The sequence below is a fragment of the Lepidochelys kempii genome, chromosome 10 (genome assembly GCF_965140265.1).
Source record: "Lepidochelys kempii isolate rLepKem1 chromosome 10, rLepKem1.hap2, whole genome shotgun sequence".
In the NCBI taxonomy this organism is placed as follows: Eukaryota; Metazoa; Chordata; order Testudines; family Cheloniidae; genus Lepidochelys; species Lepidochelys kempii.
The window spans coordinates 8,053,856-8,068,143 of NC_133265.1; positions in this window are offsets into that span (position 1 = coordinate 8,053,856).

The window sequence follows — 14,288 nt, forward strand, 5'->3', positions numbered from 1 at the left end:
CCAGACCATGTGGCGTCCATCCATCCCCGTGATGAAATTGTTACTTACTGGGCTGTGCCCGGTGTGTGTTGGAATGTTTGTGACCTGCGGCTCAATGCAAACGGAGGCAGATAGAGGCTGCCAGCAGCTTGGGATCATGGCTCTGGAGACGTGTGTAATAAGAGACGGGGTTGTGATATAGCCATCTGAGCACTGATCCAGGACCCAGGAACTACTGGCTCTGTCTCCTGTTGCCTTGGTCAAGTCACTTATCTTTTCCACCTCCGTTTCTCCACCTGGAGGAGAGGGTCAGGAATACCTGCCTAGCTCCTGGGCATGAGGCAGTCATGAGGATCAGTTAGTGTTTGGGAAGCACTTGGAAGGGGAAAAGTGCGACCGGAAGTGTCACTGTTACGGTCATTTCTGATTGTCAACCCCGGGCACCAGCACAGGGTGTCTTGGGGATACCACCCGTGGACCCTCTTCTGTGATCTGCTAAGCCTCTGGGAGGATCCCTTAGGCAACAGTATCTGTGATCACACTGCCCTGGTATCTTGGAGCAAGTCACTGTCCCTCTCTGTGCCTCAGTTTACTCATTGGTAAAATGGGGTTTATGAAATTTACCATCCGGGCGGGAGCGTTGCAAGGCGTAATTAATTCACACTTGTGAACTTTGGGAGTCTCAGAAGAAACCTGCTATAGCAGTGATACTGTGGGGGCAAATTCACCCCGATGTAACTCCCATTGGCTTACTCCAGGAATGGATTTGACCCGTTATTCGTATTTGGCAAAATCAGTCTTTAATTGAGAACTAATTGATTCAAGCATTTGTAAAACGGGCCACTGTCAAACAGAAGCCATTAGGTGATTGTAATGGAGAACCCTGTATAATCCCTAACATGCAGACAAGGGCCTTCCTTCCTTGTGTGAGGAATGCATACAGTACATGTGGCAGATTCTGTATTATTGCCCCCAGCATGTACCTGTGAGAACTGTTCTGATTGCACTTTATGCACATGGAGAGTGTATCGTAATGTGCTGACCGATGTGCGTGTGTGCACGTGTGCTGCCCACTACTGGATGGGCACATAACAGCGCACCTGTGTTTCATAGGCAACGACACACCTAGCATATATTTCTTTTCAGCTGAGTTGGTGGGAGCCTGGGCTTTTGGAGCTGCAAGTCCTGAGACATTGCACAGTGCCATCTTGGAGTGGCTTGGTGCCTGTGGGTTTGTTCGAATGTTTTCATGATCCACCCATTGGGTTTGGCCTCTCTGCACTCTGTCAGTCAGGCAGGTGCCAGCCCACACTTCACTGGCATTTGCACAAGTCTGCTCCTGCTCTGACTTTCCTCCCATAAGATCCATTGCTGCAAAGGCGTGTGGTGGTCCTACCTAGGTATACTCCTAGAATCGAGTCGAACAGCTCTCTGAACAGACCTCGCCTGGTGGTCACCTTTTATTCTCACTAGTGGCTACAGAGAGAGAAGGAATGCTGGAGGCAGTCCCTTCTCTCGGTGAAAGGTAATGGCAGGGCAGGGAGTCCGCAGGCTGGTCAGAACTGGAACTGAGCAAAATCAACACTGGCCTGGACACTGTCCTCCTTCTCGTTATTTATGGCCCTTTTGTTTTGCAAACCAAACGGCCTTGCACAAAAGCCTCTGGCTGGCTATGGCCCCGGGTGTGTCTCCCAACACGGAGCACGGCAGACAAGGTTTCCTGTGGACAGTGAGGGTGGAGCTTTGCTGCCTGGCTCATCCACCGTGTCCCAGCAGAAGCGATATCAGGGTCAAGCCAGGATTTGCAGTGACTTAGATGAGCTTTGCTTATTCTTGTCTCTGCTAGAATCTCCATCCTCTCTCCAGAGCCAACCCTGATGTTCCTCCCAGGGATCAGCGTGGGCTCATTGCAGTTACGATGACACAAACTTGCTGGGTAGTTTTCAAGCCTTGGGGAAGTTCTCCCAAATGGGAGGAGACAGCAGATGGAGCAAACGAATGGGCCAGTGTTGGCTTCACCTTGACACCTAGCAGAGTGTTTCCAGTCCTGGTGGGGCATGTACAGACGGAGTATTGCCGGCTACTGCTATTTGTGTAAATGAGCCTGGCATGCCTGATTGAATGGGCTCGGCCAGTCAGGATGCAATGAGGCTCAGTCTAATGCCTGTGCTCTGGAGTGGAGATTGCTCTCCTAGGCTGCATGTGCCCAAGTGTGGGGCTTTCAAACCAATGCTGGTTTGACACAGAAGCTGGGAGGTGGAACCAGAGAAGTGTGGGGCATGCCTCCCTGTGCAAGATTGGGGCCCGAATCAGTTGCAAAACCAGATTTGTAACTCAGGCATTCCCGGCTCCCAGGAACACATTAATTCCACTAGACCACATTGCTTCTCAGTAACCCACAATGTAATGCAAACTGATGTATTCACAGCAGCCTGGACCCAGTAAACCCTTCTAATGAAAGCAACCTGGAAATGAAGTTGGATTTATGATACCATAAAATGACTTCTTACCCAGTGTGAATTCCCTCTGCTTTCACACCGTGTTTTTTTCAGGCAACGGCACTTTACAGAGACGTGTTTGTCTAGATCTACGCGGCAGGGACTTGATAATGGGGCTCTGTTATTTTCCAGGATGCTGTTGAAATCCCACATGCTTCTTGCTATTGTCCTTATTTTGCTGATCTGGGTCAGGTTGAGTGGGAGTGTTGGTTTTCTCTCAAGTCCCATAGGCAAAGTAATCTCAAAAATCCATTTTCACAGAGCGAACCCTGTGCATTCCATTTCTCATTGAGCAGGGCAGGAGACGGGTTTTGTTTAGACTTTTCGTGGCCATTGTTGAAATGGGGGCAGGTGATATTTCATCCAGAGCTAGGCACACAGCCTTTCATTGCGAATATTGTGCTTCGATAATTGGCCTAATTACTGCAAATAGACTAATATTATGTACTCTTTGTAGGATGAATCAGGCCTCTTTGGAGAATATGTTTTATGTGCCAGGGCAGGGGGTTTCTAGGACAGCAAGGCGTCTGGTAGCCGACATAGGCAGAGCCACCTCTCCGCTCTCTGTTTTATGCAAGGACGTCTCTCATTTTTCACCCACTTTTCTTTCCATTCCACACAAGCCTGGTGCCCTTGTGGTTCTGCTAGTCTGCAGATTATTTACATCAGAGATGCTGAATGGTCGAACTGGAGTTAGGCTGAAGATGGAACCTAGAAGTTCCCCACTTCCTGTGAGAGAGAGAAAGGGATAGATAATAAGACAGAAAATATCATATTGCCTCTATATAAATGCATGGTATGCCCACATCTTGAATACTGTGGGCAGATGTGGTCGCCCTGTCTCAAAAAAGATATATTGAAATTGGAAAAGGATCAGAAAAGGGCAACAAAAATGATTAGGGGTATGGAACGGCTGCCGTATGAGGAGAGATTAATAAGACTGGGACTTTTCAGCTTGGAAAAGAGACAACTAAGGTGGGATATGATAGAGGTCTATAAAATCATGACTGGTGTGGAGAAAGTAAATAAGGAAGTGTTATTTACTCCTTCTCATAACATAAGAACTAGGGGCCACCAAATGAAATGAATAGGCAGCAGGTTTAAGACAAATAAAAGGAAGTATTTTTTCACACTGCACACAGTCAACCTGTGGAACTCCTTGTCAGAGGATGTTGTGAAGGCCAAAACTATAACAGCTTTCAAAAAAGAGCTAGATAAGTTCATGGCAGATAGGTCCATCAATGGCTATTAGCCAGGATGGGGAGGGGTGCTATCCCTAGACTCTGTTTGCCAGAAGCTGGGAATGGGTGACAGGGGATGGATCATTTGATGACTATCTGTTCTGTTCATTCCCCCTGGGGTACCTGGCATTGGCCACTGTCAGAAGACAGGATACTGGGCTAGCTGGACCTTTGGTCTGACCCAAGTATGGCCGTTCTTATGTTCTTATTTAACCTTTTGTTAAACTCAGACGCTAACTCACCACTGGGCCCTTTGTGACTCCAAACCAGCTCTAATGAACACATGGGGATGGATTCTCTGCTCTGCCAAGGCCACATCTGCTCCCGTCACCCCCACCCCACCAATCATGGTGTGAGGGGGACATAAGGGGCATTCCAGGGCAGGGAATGGAGGGGATATGGTGGAGCAGAAGCAGAACCTCGGCAAGTCCAACCTCTGCTGGGGCTGAGACACAATCAGCTCCTTACAGCCCTCCTCTCCCCTCTGTCCAAACCCACCGTGTTTTGAATGGGCTAGCTAGTGGGATAGCTCTCTTTACAGTGCTGCGTAAGGGAATGCTTTTTGGGATGAGCTACCCAGAATCCATAACAGGACATTAGGTGCGTCTGCCTTGGGAGCTGACTTCAGTTGCGTTGCTCAGGTGATCGGAGCCATGTTGGGCTCCCAGAAATGGAGGCACCCAAAACCAGCAGCCGCTTTCGAAAGGCGGAACCTTCGCCTCTCTGGGCCAGTGTCCCCATCCATCAAACGGGTTTGATAACGGTAGCGTCCAACCTCTGAGCAGTGCTTTGAGATCCTCGGATGAGAACGCTCTGGGCACCGTCAATGCAGAACTCACACGCGGGAGCCAGATGGCACACATCTGCCTGTCTGATTTGCAGGCCAATTGGGCTCTGCAGATGTTCCTTTCTCCAGCGGGCTTCGCCAGCATCCCCCACTGGCAGCCCTGCCCCCTCTTTGCCTCTGACATTCCTTGGGTTACATTTATTAATGTTGCAACGGGTCCCTGCCCTCGGTAAGCGGCTTTCACGTGGCTCTGAACTGAAACGTGACTTTGTGCCGGCCGTAATCTCTCTCCACAATGGGGCGTCCATCCACCAATTACAGTTGCTTGCCTTGGAACAGGATTTATTTTTAATTAAGCCTGGAAGAGTGCAAGCAGTGCAGAGAGGAAAGGGCAGCTTTGTCAAGGGAACGCTCTTCTGTTTTAGTGGAGATCTGAGTCTCCTAGTGATCCTTGCCCAACACCCAAGGTCTAGCCTATAGCCCCAGCTGGGTCAGCTAGCCTGGGTTGAAAGCACCACCAAACTCAGATAAGTGGGTTTTGTGTGTGGACAGAAGTGGGGCTGGAGCAACACCCAGGAAAGAGCCGGGTTAACACCGCAGTGGAGACATATGCTGTGTGGAATGGGGTACTTCCAGGCTCTCAGGAAGTGACGAAATCAGCTGCTAAAATGAATGATGCAGGGAATGGGTGGGCTCCCATCTTAGGATCCCCAGCCACACTTTGGACTGGCTAAGCTGTGCCCTCCACTCACACAACCCACGCTTCTCCCAAAGTTGTGGTGCTTCTGGGACAATTTTTGCATCTGTCCAGTTTATGAGTTGCGTCCTTCCCCTCCCCACCCCCCCCCACACAGATACACACTATCCCATGATCTCCACAGACAGTTCAAAGGTGTCTTTGTTCCACCATTCAGTGTAAACGTTCTACATTTCCCTTAGTGTGTGTCCCTGGAGCAGAGGTGTTTTGGGATGGCAAAGAATTTGCCTGTAGGAGGCAGGGTCCAGCCCCAATCAACACCCGCCCTCGCTGCTTCTGCAAGTTGTACACTTTTCGAGCTGCATTCATGACCCCTTGAATTTTTTATTCTTTGCAAGTCTGGCTGGCAGCTGTACTGCATTGCAGACAGGTGCAAAACTCTCTGTCTGTTTGGGGAGCTGCTGCAGACCCAGTTATGGACCACTAGTTCAGCAGTGATGGCAAATAGAGGTCTGGCAGATGCTGCCTCAGGCAAGCTCCATTCCCAGGATCCTCCCAGCAACAGTGTGTGACTTCTTAATCTTGCACTGGCTGCCCTTAGTGAGAGGCCAAGCTGGGACAAGAAGAAGAGTAAGTTGCAAAAGCAGGGGTCCAGGTAATGGCTTCCAATTGGTCTTGGGCGAGCCCCCAAAAGAGCATGGATTGGCTAAGCAGTTTGGATGCAGAACTGTAACCGAACCTGTATAATAGGCAAAACTGCAATTGCCCTAAAGCCTCCTCCCAATCCAGTCATCCTCAGATCTTTTAGGAGGGACTGAAATCCAAGCGTGGATCCAGAGCAGCGTGTTGGGTCCAGCCCCCTGCTTGACTGAACCCCTCCACATCCGGTCACGCGCCCCTCCCACCGTCCTCAGGCTAGGGAGTGAAGTACCGATCCCGTTGTTGGGTCTCAGGCCCGTCTGTGGGGGGAACAGGCTCTCTGGTGAGATTTGAGCCCTGCCAGATCCAAGGAGAGCAGTGGCCATGGAATAGGGAGGGGAGCTGAACTTTTCCAGCCCTCACAGAAGGTCTGGTCCAATTCCTGAGGGACTCTGTGGGTCACTTCCTACTTTAGCCTTTCCCAGTGTGTATCCCTGGGCTGGTGGGGAGGCATTTTCCCATCGTTTGCCAGCCTCACACATTCCCACCCCGCCAACGGGGCTGGCCCAGTGAAGGGGGGGTTCACTCCAGACACTGCCCAGCAGGGGCACTCCATCCTGCTTCTCCTGAGTGCTGAGCTCAGGGTGTATAGCAAACATAGGGAGCTGCCCTCCTCCAACGCAGGCTGGAAAGGACCCATCTCTAATTTGTCGCAGCTTCCAGACCTAAGGCTGAGCCAGGGCATCCTACCAGAGAGTTTGCTGCCAGAGCCAGGCCACTGTTTCCTGAAAGCCCTCTGGCCTACCAGGCATGGGGTCTGGCTGTTCGCCAAGGGCACTCTCCCTGAGTAGGGGATTGGCAGGAGAGAGAGATGTTGGGGGAGGAGGAATGATGGAGGGAGAAGAGCGGAATGCAAGAGGGAAGATGGGGAGGGGGTGTGAGGGGAAAGGAAAGGGCCAGATCCACCATTTCTCATTCAGGCAAATTCCCATTGCTGATCGGTTCCAGAAAGGGGGAGGGGAAAGAGAAGAAGAGATGGCGGCACAGAGTGAGAAGGAAAGAAAAAAATAGAGAGAAGAAGGAGAAGCAGGAAAAGAGGTCACCTCTGCAGCATTCTGCTCTCAGTCCCACTGATGTAAATCAGGAGTGACTCCACCAACTGCAGCCGAGTGACTCTGGAGTGATGCTGGTGTCTGTGTTGTTGGGTGATGCCCATTGCGACAGTTCAAAGCAAACACTGCATTTGGGAAATGCAAGACTTGACGGGTGAATATACTTTCCGTTTCGGTATCATCCTCCACTGAGGATCTTTGCAGATATTAGTGACTGAAGCAAAAATCACTCTGGGTATGTCTACACGGCATTTCAGAGTTGGGCCCAGAGTGAGGTTTGAGACCAAACCCTCCTACCATCCGCACACTAATCTGTCTGACTTGGGTCAGCAAGCACCCAGGACCTGGCTCCTAGGACCCATCCGGAAGGAGGGGAAGGTCTGAGTCCAAGCCCTGTAATTTTGCAGTATGGACACAACTCAAGCCACTGATCCGAGTCAGAAGGTCTGTGCGGTGCAGTATGGATGGTTAGAATGGCTGTGAGACCCGGGTCCAGCAACTGTAAACCCAGGGTTACATGCAATGTGGACACTCAAGCATGGACTTAGACACTCAGTCCACACGCCCAGGTCCATGGAAGCAGGTTTACAATGCAGTTTAGACATATTCCCCCAGGCCTTGGGAACGGCCAGGTCTGGATCACGCTTGACCTCCAGGTCTATAATGGGCTGAAGCAAGCTGCTCTGTACGGTGCAGTGTCCTCCACAGCATGCACTGCTGTTCCCGCCTTCAACAGTCTCTGAAATGCCAGTCATGTCAGCCAAGCCCTCTGGCCCCTTCCCTCCCCACACTAGCCGGCTGCCCAGCTCTCGGGGTAAAGCTGTGAGGGTGGGCAGCCCCTCCCATTGACTGGTTGGATTCACGTGTTATTTTCACTCCTGGGGCACATCACAGTGTATTCCTATTTCTCCCTTTGCTACCCTAAAACATTCTCCGTAACTCATTCACAGGTGACACACGTGTGTGCAAAGAGGCTAAACCAGGGATCGGCAACCTTTGGCACGCGGCCGGTCAGGGAAAGCCGCTGGTGGGCCGGGACGGTTTGTTTACCCGCAGCGTCCGCAGGTTCGGCGGATCGCAGCTCCCACTGGCTGCGGTTCGCTGCTCCAGGCCAATGGGGGCTGAGGGAAGAGGTGGCCCGGCCCGCGCCTCTTCCCACAGCCCCCATTGGCCTGGAGCGGCAAACCGCGGCCAGTGGGAGCTGCGATCGACCGAACCTGCGGACACTGCGGGTAAACAAACCAGCCCGGCCCGCCCGCAGCTTTCCCTGACGGGCCGCGTGCCGAAGGTTTCCGATCCCTGGGCTAAACATCTGTCCAGAGACAAGAGTGTTGTCACCCAGGTGGAATCTAAACAAAGGAAGATGTGGCCACAGAAATGCCTTGAGCTTGGTTCTCAGCTACTAATTTCTTTATTGTAGTGATAATAGCAATAAAAAGGAATCACCTGGAATGTAGAGAGACCCAAATGCCATCGGTACGTTCTTTAAAAGAAACTAACATCACAGCTTAAAATAAACAGGCATCTATCTATCTATCTATCTATCTATCTATCTATCTATCTATCTATCTATCTATCTATCTATCTATCTATCTAAAAACCCCTGACATACACACAAGATGCAAAAGGTCAGGCTGAAGCAAGCACGCGCTATAGCAGGTGCCGTGGGGCTGCGGTCAATACCATCTAGCCTTGCAGCAGGGGAAGGATGGGTCATGAGAAGAGAAGGGCATGTTTTCCTGGCAAAGTCCGATGCAGGAAAGGCTCGGCTGAGTTGGGCATTTGTCTGGAAAGCCAAGAGTCAGGCTAAGTTCGTTGCATGCATTGTGGAGGTTTGCAAACCAGCTCAGGGCCTGGAGAGGAGCAAGCCTGGGGGTCTGGGTTTGGGATGAGCCCAGAGCCTGAAGGGGGTCTGTGTTTGGGGCAAGGCCAGAGGCCAATAAAGGTGTAAGCCTGAAGCCTGCAAGTTGGGCCTGAGATAAGAGTAAGCCTAGGTCCCATAGAGGTGCAAGCCCAGAGTCTGGATTCAGACTGTGCAAAATGCTCAGGTGACACATCCATGCACGCTGTGATATCAACGCCATTTTATAGAGTTAACAACCCCTGCGCTTTCCCACTGGTGGCTGGCATGAGGCGCCCTCCCAGCAGAAGAAAGCCCGGTGCGACCAGCATGCACCCTGGACCTCGCCTCGAAGATCAGTGAAGCCAGATGACCTACATATGACAGTGAAACTGGCACATTGAGCTGAACTCAGAGCCGTGATTAAAGATCGGAACGCATCTCATCCCAGGCAGGGCTGGTGATCCCATCCTGGCTGCCTCCATCACCACAGAGCTGGCATCAGCCACATCCCTCTTCTTCCCCCCCACACCCCCCGCCCATGGCGTACCTGGCTCCAAAAGCCAATGGTGCAGAGATCATTCCCCAACCCTGGTTCCCAGCCGGGCTGTGTGACCCTGTTGCCTTGGCCCTGCCCCACTTCTCTTTTGTGCCATGGTGTTATTGAGTTCTGCTTGTAAGGGGATTAATAATGAGCTGCCAATAAATAAATTACATTGGAGACTCATGGGTAAGCACTTGCTGACTTGGTAACAAAACTTTTCCATGGAAGTTTCCCGTCTCTTACAGGGCAAATAGCCCCACGGCACTCCAGCATGGCTGCCTACCACAGACACTTGCTGATCAAGTAGAAACGTTCTGTGTTTTCCTACAGCTCTGTTCCAGAGATCGCAGGAAACTGAGGCTCTTAAGCTATGAGGAAATGCATTTCTCAGGGCCAAATAACATCTCATGTGTCTCCCCTGATACTTCGGGGAGATGGCAAATTTACCAATTGCCCCCCACTTCACCCAATCTGAGCCAGCTCTGCCTCTCCAGGCATGACAGTTTGTAGTAGAAATCTGCTGCACAATTAAAACTTATAAAGGTGGCCCCAAGACTAGTGGTTAGAGCAGGACAGCTGACTTCTATCCCCAACTCTGCCACTGTCTGACTCTGGGCCCTTGTGCCAGTTAATTAGCATTGGTTTCCCCACCTGTAAATGGGGCTGGTAATACTGACCTGCCTTTGAAAAGCAGTTTGAGAATCTTGGATGGAAGGCGGTAGCTTCTCGAGTAGGTAGAACTGGAACTGCTCAGTTGTGTCTCATGGGCTTTATATTACTAACAGCTAATGAAGATTCTCCTTCGGCTCAGGAAATGGGGCATCTGTGATTCTGAAGCACATGGAGTCACCATGAAGTTTCAAGTGGCTTGCATATGCAGCAGACAGTCGTGGGTGATGTGGATGTGTTATAATACATGGTTCTATAACATTCCTGCAGTATAGATAGGGTTGAATCCAGCTTGGCTTGTTCACAGGAGTACCACGGGTGAAGTTAATGGAAAGAGACGTTGGTGTGTTAGACAAAGCAGGTTTTCGGCCCATAACATCATTTTCCAGATCTCCAGCAGAGCTTTCAGTTACACAGATCCACTTTTCTAACTCAGTTGCCAACAATTAATGGGAAGAAATGCGTTTGGAACTTTTTAATATAGAATTTGACATGTTCCAGGCTCTGGAGAAAGACTAGCTAGAAAGAGAGCTGAGTTTCAAAAGTAAAATAAACTCGCCCCCAAACCCCAATCTCTCTCTCTCTCTCTCACACACACACACACAAACCCCCAAATCTTCAGGCATTGCAAGAGAAGATCATGGCATGTTACATTTTTTAATGATAAACACAGCTCCTAACAAGCCCAGGGTAACATTCTCTGCTCAGAATTATACAAGCAAGCCAGCTGCCGGCTGACCCATTCCAGTCTCTCTCAGGAACTGCAAAGGTAATTGGTGTGAGTCTAATTGTTCCTGCTAGATAATGAGCATTTTGCATGCTCATCACCAGCTGACTGGAGCATCATTTGAGTTGCTATTTTGGCGCGTGGAATGCAGCAGCTCTGGGTTAGGAAAATGTGCACAAAGCTGGCTTCTACCCTTATAAAAAAAAAAAAGCTTTCACTTAACCTGGAACCACAGAGCATAGGACATTATGAGGAAAGGCGCTCTCTCTCTATTCTGACCCAAGAGGTGAAAAATGGGCCAGATTCTCTTCTGGTATAAATCTGTGGAGCGTCATAGAAATCAGTGGAGCTGCATCAGTTTATATGCACCCAAGAATCTGGCCCAGCTGCTCTTTAGTAGACCTGGCAGCAAGTTTTGGGTCCTTCCTCCACTGCTCATGGTCAGCTGATATGAAAAGGAAGGGAAGTTGCTCAGATCCAATGGGGTGAGTCCCATAGAAATGCTTGTGACTAAGGACAAGTAAAGACTGGACTTTTCAAAAGATCTCATGGGAGCTGGGAAACAAACTGGCTAAAGGGTGGCTTCCCTGTGGCCATGGTCTGTTAGAATCCTTCATATTTATTAATCCTCACTGTTCCTCTGAGGGAACGGGTTATTGTCCCCTATTGTCCCCTGACACTGAGGCAGGACCACGTATACCTCGGCATCCCTGAAAAGTGTTTGTCCAACCTGTTCTTAAAAGCTTCCTGTGGTGGGGATTCTCAGCCTCCGTAAGTCACCTGTTCCAGTGCTTAGCTATCCTGATAGGTTACAATGGTAGGCTGCAGAGATGGACTGTATTATTTGGAAAAAGGACAGGAGTACTTGTGGCACCTTAGCGACTAACAAATTTACTAACAAAGGTTGCCTCTTACAGTTTGTATGGCAACTTCCACCTTCTCTGTACGTATATATATATATATCTTCTCACTAAATGTTCCATTCTATGCATCCGATGAAGTGAGCTGTAGCCCACGAAAGCTCATGCTCAAACAAATTGGTTAGTCTCTAAGGTGCCACAAGTCCTTCTGTTCTTTTTGCAGATACAGATTAACACGGCTGCTACTCTGAAACCTGTAATGTGTGGGTGTTCCTCAGAGGTCCCCCATCCGAGGGCTGACCTGCTGGGCTAGTGAGTGCCGGCAGACACACAGCACAAGGTAGCGCGACTGCAGTGGTTTTCAGACTGATGTTAAGACGTACATAATAACTCTGACAGCACATGTTATTGTATTGCCTTATGCTTCATCCCTCACCTACGGCATTATGGATTGTCCCTAATGCAGCATCAGAAGGGAACAGGTGCCTCAGCTTTTGCTAATAAGGCCCCCAAGCTCTGGACTCCTTTGAATAATGATAGAGATGAACGAGCACTGTCGACCTGAGTTTCGAAGCAGGCCAGAAATGGTTTTGTTTCCCCAAGCTTTCCAATCAATCTAGCAGAGCTCACTGAGCCAGGCCCCAAGGGCCTCGGACAAATATAGACGCTGGGAGCTGTTCTTTAGCGGCATGTGGTCCCTATGAGACTTGGCAGAGCGGACAGGACTGGCTCAAGACAAGCAGAGTGGGGGGCAGACACTGTACACATTTCCTTCTGCCACAGCAGTGAGGTGCTCATGCACCTCTGGGCCGACCTGCAGCCCCTTCCGTTCCGGTCCTGGGAGGCCACACTGCCCCGCTAATGCACCTCAGTCCTGACTTGCTCTGATCTCCTGCTGTTGGCAAGTCCCTGAGATGCCACCTCTTCAGCCAGATAGGCCTGAATGGTCAAAAGTGACTCGTGATGTTCCCTACAATGGCTTAAGGATCCTGTTACATTCATGCTAGAACCTCCCCTGCTTCCTCCAGTCCTGACTGCCACAGGCATAATTCATCCAGGTGTGAAGTGTCACTGGCACCAGATACCCACATGCCTTAAGGGACAGCCTTACCATAAGACCAAGCCCTCTGTAAGGGCTTCCCAACCACTGGGTTGATGCTGTTATGGTGGGAGCCACGGGGTGGTGCTATTACACATAACCCTTCAAGATCCGATCAGCGTGCAGCCTTTGAAGAAATGCTGGGTCGTTCGGTAGTGTTGTGATCAAGTTTCTTTCTGGCGGGAGCTGCTGCAAGCAGCAAGAGTTTGCTCCCTGCCTGAAGCTCTCTAGGTAAGAGTTAATTCAGTGGGTCAGAGTTGCTTCCTGGCACTGGTTTGGGGCTGAGCTTTCTGGAAGAAGCATTTGCTTGCATGGCATTTGTGACCACCTGTGTTGCAGGACAGATGTGCATAGTGTAAATAAACAAGCTGCATTAAAGAAAACACCCTGACCCCATGCCACTGATTTCTCCTTCAGTTGCAAACAGCCCTGCAAAGCCTAGGAACCTGCTGGCCCTCAGGAGAGGGGCCGCCAATAATCAGGAAACATTTTGCTATTGTATGCAAAAACTATCCTAACTTCAGGGTGACTGGGCCAAGCCTTGTACAGGGGCATGGAAGGGGAGCGTTGTGCTCGGAAATATTTGGGATGCCCCCACTCGAAAGGGCTGCTGCCTTGTAATATCTCAATTGCCAGCTGAGAGCAGGAGCATTTCTGGCCCATTGTTTCTCTACTACCAGGTCTGTGCCCACAGCCCCACGTGGACACTGGTAATTGTCCTTGTTAACCAGTGGTGGGGTTCCCCACTCTGCCTCTCCCCCTTTGTTTAAGGAAATAAACAGGTTTCTGATGCCACCGTGGGAGGGCTGGCTCCGGCTCACTCGAGGCTCCCTGCTGTGTTCCTTTGATCTTTTTATGTTGCTTTGTTTTAATGCCACAAATCAGGAGACTGCAGCTGGGTGTCAAGAGCAAACCTTGCTGTCTCCGCAGATCCTATGTTAACCCTTTGGCCCTGTATGGGCAGACTCACCTATCTGCTTTCAGGCAGGACCGTGGTTCCCTCTGAAGGCCAGCAGTGGGTCAAAGACTTCAAAACCCCCTCCCTGCACCGATCTTCAAGGCAGCATGGGCCAAGGCCCTGGCCACTGGAGCAAGACTCAGGAGACCTGGAAGAAGGGTGATCCTGTGGTTGGGGCACTACCCTGGGCAGCTGGAGACCTGGGTTCAAGTCTCAGCTCTGCCCCTGGATGACCTTGGGCAAGTCGCTTAGTTTTTCTGGGTCTCCATTTCCTATGGGACTAGCAGCCCGGCCTCAAGGGGTGTTGTGAGGACAGACGCATCAAGGACACACCTGTGGGGGCCCCTGACCCAGCCAACCTCTCTGAGGGGGAGGAGAGCTCTGTGGAGCCCATTGTTGCTCCCTCATTGCTTGTGGGGTCGGAGCAGATACAGGCCAGTAGCCATTATAGTGAGGGTGAAATAGCAAAGTCCACCCCCCCGCCCCCGGGGTGAGGGCCGGCAGTAGTGACAGATCAGGGCGGGAGAAGGGAAGGGCGGAGGAGCCAAGGGGAGTCCACCGACACCCGAAAACATTCAGTACGCTAAGGAGTGAGAGCTTTTCACGCCCCTCCCCCCGCCCACAGAGTTCTTCTCACA